The sequence below is a fragment of the Miniopterus schreibersii genome, assembly GCF_964146895.1.
Source record: "Miniopterus schreibersii genome assembly, chromosome: 20".
NCBI classification, from domain to species: domain Eukaryota; kingdom Metazoa; phylum Chordata; class Mammalia; order Chiroptera; family Miniopteridae; genus Miniopterus; species Miniopterus schreibersii.
Window position 1 is genome coordinate 14371901 of NC_138122.1, and position 18058 is coordinate 14389958.

Consider the following 18058-nt stretch of genomic DNA (forward strand, 5'->3'; position numbering starts at 1 on the left):
CTTGTTACTTCAGGGACATCCCTTGTCCCCACCTTTTTAAGAGTGACACACGGGTCCTTTAACAAAGAATGTTGGGTCCAATTGTCTGTAGGTAATACCAATTCATTTCTCTAGTCCCTGGGTGACTGCACAATTTTTCTGTCATAAAAATGCTGGACAAGAGGAGCAGAGCTGTGGATGTGCCCAGCCCTGAGCCCAACTCTGTCCTGGAAGATCTATGTCTGTCTGGTGTTTCCATCACTAAGATGGTTTTGAAGTTCACAGGACAAGGCCTCTCTGGGGGTTTCACTGAGCACCTAATGGGCTTCCTACCTACAGGACCATTCTACAAGCAAAACTAATAACAGATACATGAATGAATGAATGAGTGAATGAATGAATGGATAGTGCTTTAGGGGAAAAAATTATATGTTCTCATTTAACCACGACCAGAGTGCATTACTTTCAATTGTTTTTCAATTCATGCATTTAGGCAGAATTTTATCAATAGTCATCATCACAGTACTAAAATCAATATAATGGAGGTGACTCTTATATAAAACAACATGGGTCCCCTTAAAGGGCATAGAGGGCTAAGTGATGACAATTATATAAACTCTTTCAATCAACCCTCAGAAGGCTTATGTGAAAGCTCAGCCCATTCGCTTCTGGAACTTACTGCACATTTGCCCTCTTTGACCTTAGAGAAAAGCAACAAACCAGGTTATGAGGCAAGGTCACCTACAGACCAATGACTGGGATCTGGGACTAGACTCCTGAAAGTGACTCAGCTTCTCCATGTGGCAAACTTGCTCCAGGTGGAAATATTGGCGGATGGAAAAGATTTACACACTGACACCCACTGGGAATTTGCACAGGGGCTGCCTTTCACCCCCTCTCAGGGCCTGGAGAGGAGCCCCTTTCTCCCCAGGCTGTGAGGACTCCACGGGGAAGAGAGCTCTGGCCCAGGGGGGGAACCGAATCTGAGGAATCACCTCTGTCCTGACCCGAAGGGGACATGGCTTCATGGGGGTGCTCGCTGCTCTGGCCTGATCCTGGTCTAAGGGAAGCGTGTACATGACACATGGGCGTGTCCTGGCCGCTGAGCAGCAAGGAAGGCAGGGACACACTGGCCCTAGAGTGTCTGTGTAAAGTGGGCCCTGAGGTGCTGGAAAGCTACAGGAGGGCGCCCCTGGCCTTGCTCTAAGGCAGGAGAACAGGGGCCAGAGCTCAGGGAGGCAGGAGCTCTGATGGCTCTGGTCACCATGTCCCACAATGGTGTGTGTCAGCCTGAATAGCAGGGGGCGCCCAGGGCCTGTTCCTGAGGGTTCTGGGGTAAATGAGAGCTGGGACCAGCCACCTGGTGCTGCCTGTGTCCTGGGCTCAGGGCTCACAGCTGTGACCTCCCCACCCCTTGAGCCCACACAACCCTAAGCCTGCCCACCCCCCTGACAGCCTCAGACAGAGGGGCCTGCCCCAGGGCCCAGGGAGGGGTCAGAGAGCTGAGGGGTCTCATTTGCATGAGGGGACCCTCCCTCCTGCAGAGCATGAAGAGGGCAAGGAGAGGTTTGGGGGCAGCTCTGCTTCAGCTGTGGGGCCACTGGAGGCAGGACTCAGCGAGGATCTGCACCATGGCCTGGTCCCCTCTCCTGCTCACCCTCCTGGCTCACTGCACAGGTGACTGGATGTGGGGACAGGGGATGGGGCCCTGGGAAGACTCATGCTGCTGCTTTCTTCTCTGTCTCTAGACCCAGAATCACCATGTCTGTGTCTCCCCCTCTTCCAGGATCCTGGGCCCAGTCTGTGCTGACTCAGCCGTCCTCAGTGTCTGGGGCCCTGGGCCAGACGGTCACCATCTCCTGTGCTGGAAGCAGCTCCAACATTGGGACTTATCATGTCCACTGGTACCAACAGCTCCCAGGAAAGGCCCCCAAAACCATCATCTATGAGAGTAGCAAACGACCCTCAGGGATCCCCGACCGATTCTCTGGCTCCAAGTCTGGCAACTCAGCCACCCTGACCATCAGCGGGCTGCAGCCTGAGGACGAGGCGGATTATTACTGCTTAGCATGGGACAAGAGTCTCAGTGGAAACACAGTGCTCCAGGCCTATTAGGAAGTGAGACAAAAACCTGCTCTCCCCTTTGAAATGGGTCTCCCCTGAGCCCACCCCACTGCTCTGACAAGCCAGCTGTTTCCTGTCTGTTTTTGGCCAAATTCTGGGGCTTGAGGCCCACTTCAGTGCCCTGGAAACACGCGTGCGTATCATGTCACCAAGGTTTTACCACAGTCCTTAGAGAACAAGTCTCTGAAAAAGGCAACAACGTCCCACCTGCAATGCAGGTGAACATCCAGAGACAGGAACAAACAGTTCCCTGAAGAAGAAAATAGCTTTGGCCTCACCCCGAGAAACTGTGCTGAAACCTGCTGAGATAAACCTTCACCGGTCCGGGGAGAACTGCCAAAGTGCCACATCTCCCTTAGTGCAGCCGGGCACACCTGCTGCTTAGGAAGCTTCAGTCAGCACCCAAGGAGAGGGATTTGACCATATCTAACAAAACTACCTGGGCACGAACGCTGCACGGCCTTAGTTATTTCTGTTAAAAAGCAGAGCAGCTGAAAATTATTGGACTAAACACCCTATTTGATTTAGGAAAAAAAAGTAAAACCTGATAAGGTAAGTGGAAGGGTATACAAAATAGAAAGTAATGAATTAGAAGATATATAATAATAGGATAAAATAGCAAAGCCAAAATTATTTTTTTGCAAAAAGTGTAATGGACAGAGTTTTAGAGAAATATATATAGAAAAAAGGAAATAACAATTAAATTTTATTATAAATTAAAGGAATACTTAACTACAAGGCAGCAGAGATAAAAAGGGCAATAACATATAAGGAACAAATTCATGCAGTGTACTGAAAGGTGTAGAAATAGACAAAAGTTTAGAAAAAATATAACATTCCCAAATGAAGACATTACAGAATGAAAACCCTCAGCCGGGAGGCAGCTGGTGGGAGCGCGGTGGGCTCCCCGCTCTCCAGCAGCGGCTCTGCCCCATCCAGGCCAGGGGCGGGGGCGAGGTCCTCGTGGGAGGCGGTCATGCCCAACACAGCGGCCAGGGAGCATGGTGTCCGGCCTGGTGGGGCCAGGGGAAGGCCCCAGGCTGTGCTCCACCAGCCTCTTGCACGTGGCGAGGGCACCGATGCCTGGTGTGGCGGTGTCTGCACTGTCCCCAGGGGGCCGCACCTGCCCAGCCCACCTCTCAGGGCGGCAGAGGCAGCCCCTGCCTTGCGGGTGCCGGGGCCCCTGGCAGCGCTGTGCCCCGCACCCCGGGCTTCCCTGAGGTCCCACCCCAGGCCTTAGGGCTGTGCCTCGGGGCCTGGGGCGCTTTGGGGGTTGCTCTTGGCAAACTCTGCAGTCATAGGACCTAGCGTCCAGGATTTGTCCCCAGAGGCTGCCTGCTAAAGGATCGTGGAATATTAAGACAATAGGGTTTACTTGAAAGTTATGAAAAAAAGCAAAAATATGTTATTCATTCCTTTCGTTTTCCCCCTCTCCCAGCCCTTCCTCCACCTCTGCCGGAATGCCCGGATTCCTGGGGATCTCCTGAGCTGCCATCGCCCTCCAAGCAGCCTCTGGAATTAAGCCCCCAACTCCGCCGCTTTTTCACGTGGCCCAATCTTGAACAAACACGTTGGACGGACTCATCTGTGGCGTGGGGATGGCTTCATCTCTTGTCTCTGTTAGGTGATGTGCATAGAAACTTATAGAGAGAATTCATTAACCCAACTTAAAAAGTGAGAATTGCGTGTCCTTCAAAAAAAAAATAAAACCCTGATGGAGTTTTGGGAGGAGGTAAGGGGAGTGTGAGGAAAATACAAGAGATAATCAGGGTCATTCGAAAGCATTGAGAGGATATCTCTTTCCTTTAAACACACCCCAGGTTTTGGATCTGGATACAGGGCTCAATGCCCTCTCATGTCCCTCTCCCCACTCTAGAGCTAGTTTCACTGTATCCCACGGAAAACGATGCTCTAATTCACATCTTAATTTGCACTTGTCCAGAGGAATTCCAGGTAGAAACCAGATACCCTCCCCATGCAGCTATAAAGAGCTCTCTCCCTCTGCCCCTCACAGGGATGTCTGCTTACTTACCTCGGTGTGGAGGTTCATAGACGAGGGGTTCAGGTGCTGTTGAAGATGGAGATCTGGGAGCTCATGAGAGACACCAGCCTGAGTGACAGCATCAGGACGTGCATCCTGGAACAGAAGGGGGGCCAGCACTGGTTAGGATGGTTCTACTATCACCTTCCTCATGGCCCGACTGAAGACAGGCCCCTGGGGCTGTCCCAGCATCGATGTTTTTCTTACCATCGGGCGTCAGTTCCAGCAGCAGCAGCCCTGTGCAGATGCTCCCCTGCCAGAGTGTGCCCACCTTCATGAGGTCTGTGACGAAGGTCACGTCCTCTGAGGAGGGATTCAGACAACAGTGTTCAGTGAGTGGAGCCCAAACAGGCACAAACCGTAGCCACCGGACACAGATGCACAGGTTCAGAGGACAGGCATCTTTGACACTTAACCTTGAACAATCGCTGGTAAGTGTTCCTCGCGAGGATCTGTTGCCTCTGTGCCTAGAACATGACCCACATTCATGAGAAACGAGTTCCTTATAAAGGTTTTAGTGCGTGTTTATAATACTCCTCAGAGTGTAAACATGAAGGGAGGAGCTGCACGGATCTGACTTGCCTGTGTAAGGGCGCAGCTCAGCACTGGAAGCTACTGTGTTGGGGGTCGCTCTAAATCTGAGACAGAGGCCCCATACATGTGGCGATTGATGTTACTTAGGATGCAGCCTGAATGGGAGGCAGGTTGTGACTTCAGACCTCCGGTGATCGCTCAGAGGTTACAGGGCGTCTCTTCACCTTTGGGCAAGTGGGCCAAGACTTTTTCTCTGCCCCTCTTGCTCTGTCCTTTGCTCCATTGTCGCTGACTGCTACCAGGACTAGTTACAGTGAGTAACTGGTCACTCACTGGAGAGATCTCTGCTGTTACTCTGCACCAGCACAGAGAGTCTAAGGCCATATCGTGCATTTGGGTCTTTAAGAACACAGCCCGGGCTTTATTTGGGGAGCACTTTGACAGGTTTGCTTGCAGGGAGTCCCTCGCAGTATGAGGCTTTTCAGGGACAGCAGGATTGGGTCCCCATCCAGAAGGCAAGAGGCCAGGAGACTCCAGGGGGACAAGGGAATCAGGGGACTGAAATATGTAGCCACGCTGCTCGCAGCACTGTGAGGAGACCTGGGTCGCAGAACCCGGAGGGCGGCAGGGAGTTGACTGTGCTCACAGCCCTGGGCCTGTCTTTCCATGACCAGCAGATGCGGAGCAGGTTTCACACTCTGCAAAGCAGGCAGGTTTAACCGGCCAGAGCGTGCTCACTTCAGCTATAATGCAAACAATCGCATGCGCAAAAATTGGAGTTGGTCGTGGTGATTTTTGAATAAATGATGCAGCATTCGATGCAGTAAAAAAACAAACAAAAGACACTGGACCCATGATCTGGGCATCTTCGGTTCATTTACATGAAACCACGCTCACATACCCCCCCGTACTTTTTCTTTCTCAGCCAAAGAGCCACTAATCCGTCATCCTTGTTACTGGTTCGGGCTTCCTGGGACAGTCCAGGCCACCACCTAATATTGGGAAAGGAAATGCAGGCAGAGACCTGAGTCAGGGGAAGAACCCAAATGCTGACCAGCATCCTGCTCCCTTTCCTCCAACCCGAGCCCCCGGGGTCCCTGGGGAAACCAAGCGCGTTGCCACAGCCTCACACACACACGTTCAGGGCCAGATCCTTTGCCCTGAGCCCTTGTCATGGTCAGGGGTCCACAGTATTGACCAGCGGTCCGCTTGGCTCTCAAACTGCCTCAGAACCCAGAACATTCCAGACCAACTGGCACACGACAGCTCTGCCAAGAATCAGCAGTTGCTTCGACTGACCGGCCCTGGAAGAGCGGTTGATGCAGCAAACTGGGAGAGCGGCCCGCCGGCCTGGGGCTTTGGCGGGTCAACGTGCTCCGCCCGCAGGCCCCGAAGCAGGGCTGACGCACGACCCAGGCCCTCTCCGTGCGGGGCCCCTCTCGGGCTGGGCCCCCGAGCCGGCAGTGGCCGCGCTCACACTTGGCTTCAACGGATCTTTCAGCCCGTGCTTGTGGCAATACTGCCGGACTAAGCGAAATGCTTTCCTCGTGTAAATGAAAAGAATATGGCTTTGCCTTTTCGCAGTTTTCTCTTACACAGGAGGCCTTCAATCGCTACAATTGTTCATTTTGAATCCACTGAAAATGTAATTTCCACAGTACCTTCACTTGGGTAATTTGTAAGGTGCATCCTGTATTTGGCAGGATGTAGTTTTTTCAGACCCACTGCAAGTATATTCTGACTGCTCCTGGGAACCATTCCTCATTGGGATTTTCTAGAAACTTATTACACAGCAGGACAGATTTTATCACTAACACACTCCAAAATTGACTCCATAAAAGCAGAGACATTTGGAGGAAAGCTATTAGGGAGAAGGGCTCCCTCACCCCTTTTCCAGACACCAGGAGACCATGAAGGCTGGCACCAGATCACCCTGCTCTTCCCTCTGGACTCATAGGACCTTCCTGGAGACTGGTTGGCCATAGGTCTAAACACTGGGGAACATTTTCTCTCTCCACACCCCCATGCCCCTTTCAATTCCAGTACCCAGAATGAGGGCGGCTGATAGAGACAGCAGCCAACTGCTTTCTAAATTCTGTCAGTGACTGATTTCAGGATATATACCAATATCCCTGATGCTGGAGACAGTTGCAGTGTTAGAAAACACTGAGCGTAAGATCAAGCCGTGTGATTTTATACACAGGATATTTGTTTCTTGATGAGGTTAAAAAAAGTGGAACAGGGTTTGCATCAAAGGTCAAAGAGCACGGAAGCAAGTCGAGATGACCCCTGTAAAAAGGCAGGAGGTTTTTTTGGAGCAAGTATCCCTCCAGTTCATTGGGATTCCAATTATAAAATACGTAATCCAAGGTGGGAAACTGGTTTTGAGAAAAAGAACTCACTATCCGGTTTATAACAGATTATCACTTGAAAATGTTCTCCCCAGTCAGATGTCAAGTGGTGAAAGACATGCCAGCCTCAGCCTAACAAATCAGGGGCACTGCGACTATCTTGCTAATTGTACATTATCAGGTTTTTATATCTGAATTTGACTGAAAAAGAAAAATACTATTAGAGCCACTTTCTCTATAACTTCAATAAGGGTAAACTCATCTGAACCCCAGACTTTTTGACTTCAGAAGGTGCCATCAGCAGGGTTTCCGATGAAGTTAGGGGGACACAATAAATGTCAGTACCTTGGGAGCTCTTCTTGGTGGGACAAGGTGCTAGAGGGTAAGGAGGTGGTTAGTCAATAAGTAAAGACTGGCCTGCTGGGCCATCCTACGGGTAAAGGAGCGATGACAGGAGAGGAGCAGGAAGGAAAACAGAGAGACTTTGATAATGTTCTCTTACGTACTGAAAATCGAAAAACCTACAATTATTCATCACGTACAAATTACTGAAAATTTCACAGCACATTCATTTAAACATAGGTTGGGTGCACTGAGTTGCTTGGAAGGACAAACATTTTTTTAAACACGCTGCCAGTGTATTTTGAATGTTCCTGAGACTCCTACCCCGTTGGACTTTCCTGGAACGTTGGTGCCCAGGACAGATTTCTTCCTTACTAACACTCTCCAAAAGGTTCCCTGTAAAATCGACTCATCCTGACTAAGTTTATTAGTGAGAAGGCTCAGCCCTTCCTCTGAACACCTGTGGCCCTGTGCTGGCCGCCACTGTTACCAGTGGGGTGCTCTCCGTGTCCCCAGCAGTGCAGGTCTTGGGGTACCATGAGAATAAGAATTTCCTGAGGCCCCCCAGGAGGATGAGGTGCTGTGGAAAGCTTTATTTCTGTGGAATTAAGCCCCTGAGTTTCCAAGGTCCCATCTCCCTCCACCCCGCCATGGCAAAAGCCCCATTTTGTCTTCAGCAGAGCTAGACTCAAAGCCACCGCCCGAGCCTGCACCCCATGTTTGCGCCGCCCAGTCGGGCACATGGCGGGTTGGCTCGTGTTCCCAGCCAGGGGCCCCGGAGTGTGGGGTCCCCGCGGCTGTGGAGGGCGCAGGGGCGAGGGCAGGACGCAGGAGGGAACCGAGGGGAAGAGTGAGGATCCCTTTGTCTGGGGATTACGCACCCCAACTGTCTGCAGGCCTGGCTGGGGCCCACCCTCCCAGCCAATGATCTCCGTTCCCAGGTTAGGCTGATAGGAGGCACCTTTCCTCCGTCACCCCAACTTCACTGCGCATGTGGCCCCCTCCCCCTTTGCTGGGCCTTCCCCCCAGTGCGTGGCAGAGAAGGGACTGCTGGTCCCCGGGTGGTATAAAGTTGCAGCTTCCTGGCCAAGCTGCCCGGGTGAGCATGCTTTCAACGCCTGGCCTCCCCTTTGCTCCTTTCCTATTATTAATATTAATAACTGGATAGTTATGAGGGTACAGGCTCCCCCTTGAGAGCGTGAGCCTTCTGTAGTCTTACAAAGGGTAAACGGATGAAGGTCTGCACCTTCTTGAGCTGTCAGAGGGGATAGGCGTTTTCAAATCTGCTTTGCTCGAATTTTCATAGGAATTTTTAGATTGAGCTTTTAGTCAGCCCCTCAGGGCAGAGAAGCAAAGCCACTGTTGCCATCAGGCTTTGCCTGCAGTACCTGTAGGTCTGGGTAAATATCTCAAGCCCTTGAGGTTCCCCAAAATATCTTGAGGTTCCTTCCTTGCCACTTTTCAGGAAAGCAATCTTCATTCCTTACCTGGAAAGTCTGACATGAACCATGTTACCAAGCAAGGTATCAGGCCATTTTTGCAGTGACCTTGATTGCCTTTGGAAATTGATCTTAATTCCTTCAGGCTTTCTGGTGACATCCAGAGTCCAGGCATGTCTCTCTCAGACATGGCATTCCAGTTAAACTTTTGGTTAATAAGACTACACAGTTTAAACTGGTCTTATTGGATTTATGCAAAGAAATGTATTGCCATGATTCACTCATTAAGAACTGCCAAATTCTGGAGGGATCAGGTGGGGAGAAAAAGCTAGAAGTAAGCTTCAACATTTACCAGCACATCATTGGGCATGGTGACCATTTAGTGACACCAACTGGGAAACTGAGGTTGGGTAGTGTATTGAATTTGCAACAGAACAGGAAAAGAAGCCTACTGTGTGTTGGGTGTGGGGACAACAAGTGTGAATAGGCCCTTCTCCTCTGCCCACTCTGAAGATGAGACTCCACATACCATTGCTGGGGAGGCTTCCCTGGCATCTGGCACACACATGGGATTTGCCTGCATTATCTGAGAGTTACAAGGGAGGTAATAGTAAGAGTGTGGGGGTGAAAATGGAAAACCCTGACAATGTTGAGTGTGTCAAAACTTAGGGAAATAGGAACCCCACAGTGCTGGTGGGGTGAAAATTAGCAACAGGGAGCAGGAAACTGAAAAGGTGCATGCCTTCTGACTCAGTGGTCCCACCTCTGGGTATTATTTGGAATATTATTATTTGCTAAGTGTTGCATTATTTGTAGTAGCAAAAAGTTGGAAAACTAAATGTCTAGTATATACAATACACACACATATATATTATATACCATATACCAGTACAGCATATATGCCTGGGGATACTCTCTCACACACACATAGTGGTGTGCTTGTGTATACACACAAATGTAAATATATAGATATTGGTTTTGGGTGATACTTGTGACAAGTTTTTACAGCCTCTAAGGCACCCAATCTGGAGAACTTGCCTCATATTACCCTGTTTGGTGTGATAATAAAGATCTTATTATTTAAGTCCTCCCAAAGGTAAGTACATATGTAAAATATATATACATACATACATATAAGATATATATATATGTATAGTGGTACATTTATATAATGAACTCTTCAACAACTAGGATAAATGAACTAAATCTCTATATATTATCACAGCCAGATCTCAAGAACATAATATTGAGTGGGAAAAAAAGTAGCCAAATAATATGTACAGCATAAATCTATTTATGTAAAATTTTAAACTTGGAAACAAATTCAAAATTCTTATCACAGCTTAACGTGGACCATTGTTATCTGTGATGTCTGTAAGTGTATTTGTTTATAGTCTCTCTCCTTCTCTTAAACTTAAGGCAAGAACTTTGCTGTGTTTCCTTCTGGGTCCACTTCTGTTTCCGCACTGTTCATGGAAAAGGAGAATTGTACATCCACTTTGGAAAACAGTTTGGTGGCTGCTTAAAAAGTTAGGCAGCTAACTATGTCTATCATGTGATCCAGTCACACCACTCCTAGGTATATACCCAAGAGAAAAGAAAACATGTATCTATACAAAAACGTGTACACAAGTGTTTATTAGAACAGTGCTTGGCATGTAGCAAGTGATCAATAAATACTTGAATGAATGAATGAATGAATGAATGAATGGCTCAGAAAGAAAAAGATGCAGCATAAGACAGGAGGCTGTGTGACACCAGGTAGCTTTAGGGACATGAGTCTGAATCTGGCTGGCAGGTCACCTGGCCCCTCGCCAGGGAACAAGGGCCAGGGCTGGTGCCCAGAAGTGACCAGCCAGGACCAGAAGGTGTGGGAGACGGGGCTGAACTTGCTGCAGACGAGGCTGTGAGCTGGACAGGAGGGGGCCCGGGTGCGGTACTGGGATGGCCAGTCAGGATTTCTGAAGGGAGGCTGGGCCACCCACACTGCAATCACCGGCTCTTGTGCTCAATAAAGGAAAGAAAGCTGGGGAAGGAGTGAGAGGCCTTCTTGGGCCTATGGCCTTGCACTGTCCTTCCAGCACCGTCTATTGGCAGAGCCTAGTACTGCACCAGCTAGCAAAACAACCGTTTTCATCTTTCTTAGCTCTCCTTTTTACAAAAAATCTCTCCCTTTCTCTCAAAGGAAGAGACACGTGCTCTCAAGAGTCATTGTACACACAGCTGAATTCTTGAATTCAGTCACAGTTCCACTGAATATTGTGCTACCTCCAACAACTTGTATATAAGCTTAATAATACTGAGAAGAGAACACAGTTAATACAAACACACATACACAGTATATAACAAGCAAAGAAAAGAGGTGCAAAGTTCCTGCAGTTCTCCTTTGGGCATCGGTCACGAACAGGGCTGTGAGCCAAAACACAAGACATTCAAACAATGAATAATTTTTTTTTTTTTTTAGTATAAGTATGTCCCAAATATTTCATGGGACATACTTATACCAAAAAGATCACTCATTGTTTATCTGAAATTCACATTTAACCCTGCATCTGTTCTTCTATTTGCTAAATCTGGCAACCCCAGTCATGAGGTGGCAGTTAATGTCTGTGACATATTTCTTCCTCTGCTGATTAGATATTTCTCTCATCCTCAGCTAGAACCTCAGCTGGTCATGGATTTTTACTTCTTAAAATATGAAATCCTAAGAAGTCCTAAGATGCTTAGTGCCCTGGGTTCTGGACAAAGTCTGCCATCCGTCTTGTGTAACTGCAGCCTGATTTCTCCTGAGTCATGGGGATCAATTCATCCAACCAGAAGAGTAGCCCCTATTCTGCCTGTTGGTTTCCACTCAATGAAACCATTGTAGTGCCCCCTGGTGGAAGCATTGTCTTCTTGGGAACTAACATCTCCAAAGCAGCAATCTCAAAGCTGCCAGGAAGGAAAACAAACATTCTTTGAGTGAATTATTAGGACTAATTGTGGAAGAAGCCATTCCTACTTCTACCTCTCAATTCCCAGACTTAACTGTGTTGGCCCTGGGAGGGACGGCACCACACAATGGTCTTTGATTCAAAGCATAAATTGCATCCTGTGAGGCAGAAGCATACATTTCAGGGTTTTATGTATCTCCCAACTTGTCCCATAACAGAGTCTTCAGGAAGCAACTCCACTTTTAATTAGGTCAGTTGTTTCTGTGCAACGGGGTGTATGCTAAGACCAGTTAATTCCATGTTCCACTTCCTTTGCTGTGGAATAAATCCCTTGATTAGACGCAGTGCTGTGGGGAATGCCACGATGGTGGCTAAGACACCGGAGTCCAGGGAGGGCGGTGCTGGGAGAAGCATTGCAGGCAGGGGAAGCAGATCCGCATCCAGAATTTGTGCCCCTTCCGAGATGGAAGAGGCGCAATGGAACTAACTTGCCACCAGGTGGCTGACGGGTCCCCCAGGGAATGGCCCTATATATGGGGCTCCCTGGGGTTCAGAGTTCTTGGACCATTCACCACTAGGTGGCAGCAGCACCCAGGTCAGCCTTGGTAAGGGGGAGCCCACTGCCACCAGCTCGTGCCCAGGCCCTCTGCTGGCCACCAGGGCCCCTTTGTTCATGAGCCCATTGGGCAAACACTGGCACGGCTGGGACTGTTCACCTGATTACTGAGGCCTCTTTTGCAGAGTGTTTATATGCCATTTGGTGACATGGGAGGTGAATATCTTTACATAGTGTCCATTCCAAGAGGCCCATCCTATACCTCTTTCCACTCTTCTGTGTCATACATTTTCAAATACTGATTTTGATCCTTCTGTGTCCCTGACTGTCTTAGCTCGGGCTGCCGTAACGAAACACCAAAGGCTGGGTGGGCTAAACGGCAGACATTTATTTACCGCAGTTCTGGAGGCTGGGATGTCCTAGATCAAGGTGTGGACAGATTTGGTTTCTGATGAGGGCCAGCTTCCTGGCTTGCAGATGCTGCCTTTTCCCCGTGTGCTCACCTGGCCTTTCCTCTGTGCATAGAGCTAGGGATCGAGATAGACAGATACATACAGAGGGAGAGGGAGAGGGAGAGGGAGAGGGAGAGGGGGAGGGGGAGGGGGAGGGGGAGGGGGAGGGGGAGGGGGAGGGAGAGGGGGAGGGGGAGGGAGAGGGAGAGGGGGAGGGGGAGGGGGAGGGGGGAGGGGGAGGGAGAGACTGATTTCTCTCTCATCCTGTTCTTCTAAGGGCATTAATCCCATTGCAAGGGTTCCCTCCTGACCTCATCTAAACCTAATTACCTCCCAAAGACCCCATCTCCAAATACCACCATATTGGTAGTAAGGGCCCCAACATATGAATTTGGGGGGCACAAACATTTAGCCCATAACACTGACCATCTATCCAAACCACTGGTAGCTCCTATGAATCTCTGCAGATCCAGATTTCTTGCCATTGCTCAATGCAAGCCAAGCAGATCTGAAATGTACCCTTCAGTCTTCTGTCCCTTGGAGAGCTGCCCCTTCACTGCTGTCCAGAGCGGGGCTGCAGCCGGCCACTTTCAGGTGGCACCAGCATATCGTGCAGACCCATCAGGAAACCAATCTCAAGACCTCCTCCCCTGTCGTGTGCAGAGATGGAGCCCTGTTCTGCCACAGCCATTCTGCCTCCATAAGGGAAGCCAGCCAATGTGGGGGCCAGAGTATGGCAGGGAGAATCCCAGAGAAACAGGGCCAGGGTCTCAGGGTTTCAGGGGGCCCTGAGTGCCCCATGTCTAGATGCCTAAGTACATGAGCCAATAATTCCTTCCTCGTTTGAGGCCATTTTTGGGATGTGCCCCACAGGACCGCTGACTGACACTAGCATGGGTCTGCATATATACTGTGGAAGGGCGGAGAGGTGCCTGGTAATTCTGCCCCAGCCTCAAAGACTGGAGTAAAAAAAGGCCCTGGATTTCCATCATATCGAGGCAACCAAACTATTGAAAATGTAAGAGGACTTTGCACAGTGTAAATGCTCAGGACACATTTAACAAATGAATGATGCATGAAGAAAGTCATTTGGAGAACTTCTCCCTTCCCAGGAATGGTGGGCTTATTCAGTTGAGTAGCTGAGTGGATAAAAAAGCTGTGGGACATCTACACCATGGGATACTATGCAGCTGTGAGAAAGAAGGATCTCTTGCCCTTTGGGACAGCATGGAGGGACCTGGAGAGTATTATGCTAAGGGAAATAGGCCACTCAGAGAAGGACAAGTACCACATGATCTCACTTATAGGTGGAATCTAATGAACAAAATAAACCGATGAACAAAACAGATCCAGAGAAATGGAAACATGCAACAGGCTGACATATTTTGGGGTGGGGGTGGGGGATTAATCAAAGAACTTATACCAATAGCCCAGGGATAAACAATAGTGTGGGGCAGGCTTGGGGAGGGGGCAGGAGCAGGATGGACGGGGCCAATGGGGGGGGGGGACACCTGTAATACTTTTCAACAATAAAGATTACATCTATTATAAAAGATTAAAAAGTAAATGGATGGACAAAGATACCATAAAATTCCTACCCCAAAGAAAGCTGGTGTGGTTATATTGATATCAGATTTAAAAGCTTTATGGCCAAGAAGCATTACCTGAAATAACTAGAAGATAGTAGCAGGTTGGAAGGCTTAATTGGCTTGACCTAATGGACGTGCATCTAGAACATACAGCCAGAGTTACAGCAGGTACCTTTTTAGGGGGTGGAAGTCGAGGCGCTGATTCTAAGGGAGCTCAGGTCCTCTTGACTGAGAAGAGCACTCTCCTCCTTCCTGGCCGTCTGGGCAGCTTCAAGGTCATGGCCAGAAGGTCCTAGTTCCCTCGGTGGCCCACTCAGAATTCTTGCTCTCTCCTTGAGGACCCAGAAGCCTGGTCACCCTTTCTCCAACTGAGAGGCGACCTGGAGTTGTCCCTGCTATTGGCACACCTCTGGACCAGCGTCTTCCCAGAGTGTGGGCCCCGGGGAGGAGCTCTGGGGATCCCCATACTCTCTGGGGGTTGCCCCGCCCCGTCCCCCCCTAAGCCCAGGTAATCACGCCCCGGGCTCGGGGACCGCCTCACCCACCATGGCCACCAGGGGTCTCTGTCCCCTTGCTAGAAGCGCAGGGAGGTGCTCCAGCACCCAAAGATCAGAGTGGGGACCAGGAAGGCAGGATGGGCTCAGAGACCTCTGAGTGACACCATGGGACACTGAGGCTCAGAGCCCAGGGTCACATGACACAGGGACAGAGTGGGGACCAGGGTGGTGGGGCTTAGTGACTGCCGAGTTGTACCTGTGGGCTTTACCTGAGTTCTCACTTAATGCCACAAGGGGATGCACACTGTTGGGGACACAGCAAGTTCTGAGCATCAACAACCCAGGGAAGGGCTGACGTGGGAAACGGGACGGCGGCCTGTCCCTCGGCTGTAAATTAATCCTGCTGCTCCAGAGAGGTTGCGGCTCACAGGGAGGCCTAACATAGACGCCCTGTGTCCCCCAGCTCGGGTCAGTGTGTGCCCTTCAGAAGTGCTGGTGTGTGCCTGGGGGACGCGCAGGGATTCCCTGGCCAAGTGTGTGTGTGAGTGTGTGAGTGTGTGAAAGAAGAACAGGAACTGCACAAGTGCCCTCACACTGGGGACCGGCCAGTGCCATGCCGTCTATTCCCACGCAGCCATCTAGCTCTCTCTATTAGAAGTGGTTGGACCCTAGTCATAGAGATGTATTTTAGGAAGTTAGGAGCAGCACGGTTGTCAGCCTGATGTCCTTCAGGTACATTTGAAAGCTTGGAACAAAATGCAAGGTGCTCTGCATGATCTGCAAGGTCCCAGGGACATGCTGGGTCCCTCTCCTGTTTTCCCCTCTTGCCTGGATCTTGCCACACCAGCTTTCTTGCTGCTCCTGCCACTTGTCAGGCACGTTCCACCCCAGGGCCTTTGCACTTGCTGTTCCTGCTGCTAGGAGCACTCCTTCCCAGGCACCTTCCCGGCTAGTCCCCTAGCTTCATCCAGGGATGGCCTCTTCTATCTAAACCAATAGTTGTCTCTCTCTCCCCCCTATTATAATGTAATGTATTGTTTGTTCTGGCCTGTGTCACCCACTGGAACTTTGTTCCAGGACTTGGTCTTAGAGGCCATTGCTGTGTTCCCAGGGCCTAAAGGGCACAGGGCTTTGGAGCTGCTCAGTAGCTATGCATGGGATGAAAGGCATTTGGTTTTTTTCTGGGGAAGGAGGGAGCTCATGGGACCTGGGGGGGGGGGGCAGGCAGGGGAGTCCAGCATGACCAGCTGTTTATCTTCTCCTTGTAAAAGCATCTGAGCTAGTTGACCCCAGGTCAGCATTTGTTGCCTCTGTGTCAGTGTTTTTGGCATTTTTGTGTTTCTCTAAAGCCCAGCCCACTCCCCTGCTGACAGTCTCCCACCCAGCATAGAGGAGCCCCATCTCAGGGACTCTCCGGTCTAGAAATTTGTCTCCCCCACGGTGCCCTCTTCCCTCCTGTGGGGCTGTGCACCCTGTGTGTGGGGGAAGCTCCTGCCCCAGCCCCTCTCCTGGGAGAAGGTCCAGCCTCTGGGCTCTGGCAGGGCCATGGGAGCTGGAATCTGAGCACTCAGGCCAAGCCCTGGAGTTGGGGACCAGGGCTCCACCACCTACCTCCTGTGTGACCTTGGTCAGGTCACATTCCTCCCTGTGAAAGGAGAGAATAGTCTTCAGACTTGTGCAGCCTGGATTTCCGATGGACACTCCTGGGTTATTACCAAGATGATTGAGACCTTTTAGAGAAATGACAACGGAAGCCACTAGAGGGCACTGTAGTCCCGGGTGTGCACCTGTGAGAGCGTGAATATGCGTGAGTGGGAGTTGTGTGTGCATGTGTGAGTGTGAATGTGAGTGTGTGAGGGGGCACTCTACAGGGACACTTGGGATGTGTTGTCCAGGAATGAAGCTGGGACACCTCTGTGTGGCCCATGGAGGACAGCCAGGTGAGGGCAGTGACATCTCTGTGCAAGTGTAACCCCTGTGAGGTGACTACCTGGCTGGGGTCCTGACCACTTGGCTGTCTTGCTCCAGGGTCAGCTCCTGACAGGCCCGAGCTCCTCTCCGCAGGTATAGACTTGAGCCCCTTGGGCTTGGGGAGAGCTCAGGGTGGGGCCTGGTCCATCAGGAGGGACCTGGGTCTGTGGGGCGGTTGTGGAGTACGGGGCAGGGAGGTCACTGTGCTCCCTGAGGCCTGGAAGGAGGGGTGACAGGAAACAGCTTCTCCTCTCAGACATCGTATGTCACCTTCATGACAATTAAGACATCACTCCTATGCCCCCTCATGTCTGTCTGCTCAGGGTGAGACTGACACCCACTTACAGGGAGGTCACACAGGACCTCCTGTTCCAGTCGGGTGCTGTCCTGAGGCTGGATCTCCTTGGTTGGGGTGCGAGGTGGGAAGCTGAGAGCTTGGCAGCTGATGTTCAGTCTTGAATGTGCTTCAGGTCTGAAGCCCAGAGGAAGGAGGCCCCAGGCCTGCATGAGCCAAGCTGGGCTGGACTAGGAGGGCTGGAGGGGGCAGCCAGCTCTTTGGCCTTGATTGAAGATCCTGAGGGCTCCTCAGCTCACAGAGGCCAATGCTGAGTCTTAGGGTGCAGGTCACAGGGCTGGAGCAAGGCTGAGAGGGGTCCCCTCAGGGCCAAGGGCATGTGAGTGCCATGTTGGGGAGATAAGTGGGCCTTGAGTCCTAAGTCCTTTGCTGCCTGTGGGCCTCAGTTTCTCCTGTACAAGCTCAGTGGGTGGTGCCCACTCACTATTGCCCCTTCTGGGTTCCCTAGTGACCCTCCCCAAGCCTACCTTTGGCTTCTGGGGCAGCCGGGTTGGGCAGCCGGGACCCCTAATGAGTCTGACACCTAGGCTCTGAGGCCAGACTGGGTGGGGGGGACCAGGCTCTGCTGCTGGAGGTGCTGGGGCTGGAGGTCTCCTGCCCAAGCCCCACATCAAGGACAGCTGTGGCAGGAAGGCCAGACTGGGGGTCTCTGTCCTCAGAAACTGAGAGGCATGTGTTATCTGGGGCAAGGGGGACAAATTCCCTCCCTCCCTGGGCCTGAACTGTGGGAACCACCAAGAGGGCTTCTCGTTCCCTCCCACAGCCCACTTGGGCAGACCCCACAGACCCCAGACCACAGCCTGCTGATCTCTCCTCTTGAACTCACACCCTTGCAGCCCCCCCAGAGCAGCCAGAGGCCAAGCTCAAAGCCCTGAGCTTTCTCCTCCCACTGGGG

At 50.9% G+C, this 18058-nt stretch overlaps 1 long non-coding RNA gene and 1 pseudogene across 3 annotated transcripts; one reads left to right on the plus strand and one right to left on the minus strand.

The window, feature by feature from the left end:
* Positions 1-1610: 1610 nt before the first annotated feature.
* LOC308549768 (immunoglobulin lambda variable 1-40 pseudogene) lies at positions 1611-2094 on the plus strand (annotated as a pseudogene). Its single transcript has 2 exons — positions 1611-1656; positions 1766-2094. The product of its transcript is annotated as an immunoglobulin lambda variable 1-40 pseudogene (transcript).
* Positions 2095-2715: 621 nt separating this feature from the next.
* Positions 2716-14779, minus strand: LOC308549885. Of its 2 annotated transcripts, none has more exons than XR_013997810.1 (4): positions 14513-14779; positions 4352-4611; positions 4136-4240; positions 2716-3720 (listed from the first exon to the last, which is right to left on the minus strand). It is a non-coding gene; the product is annotated as an uncharacterized lncRNA (long non-coding RNA). The 2 variants fall into 2 exon arrangements; XR_013997811.1 differs by having other exon boundaries at positions 2744-3720; positions 4352-4447.
* Positions 14780-18058: the final 3279 nt, after the last annotated feature.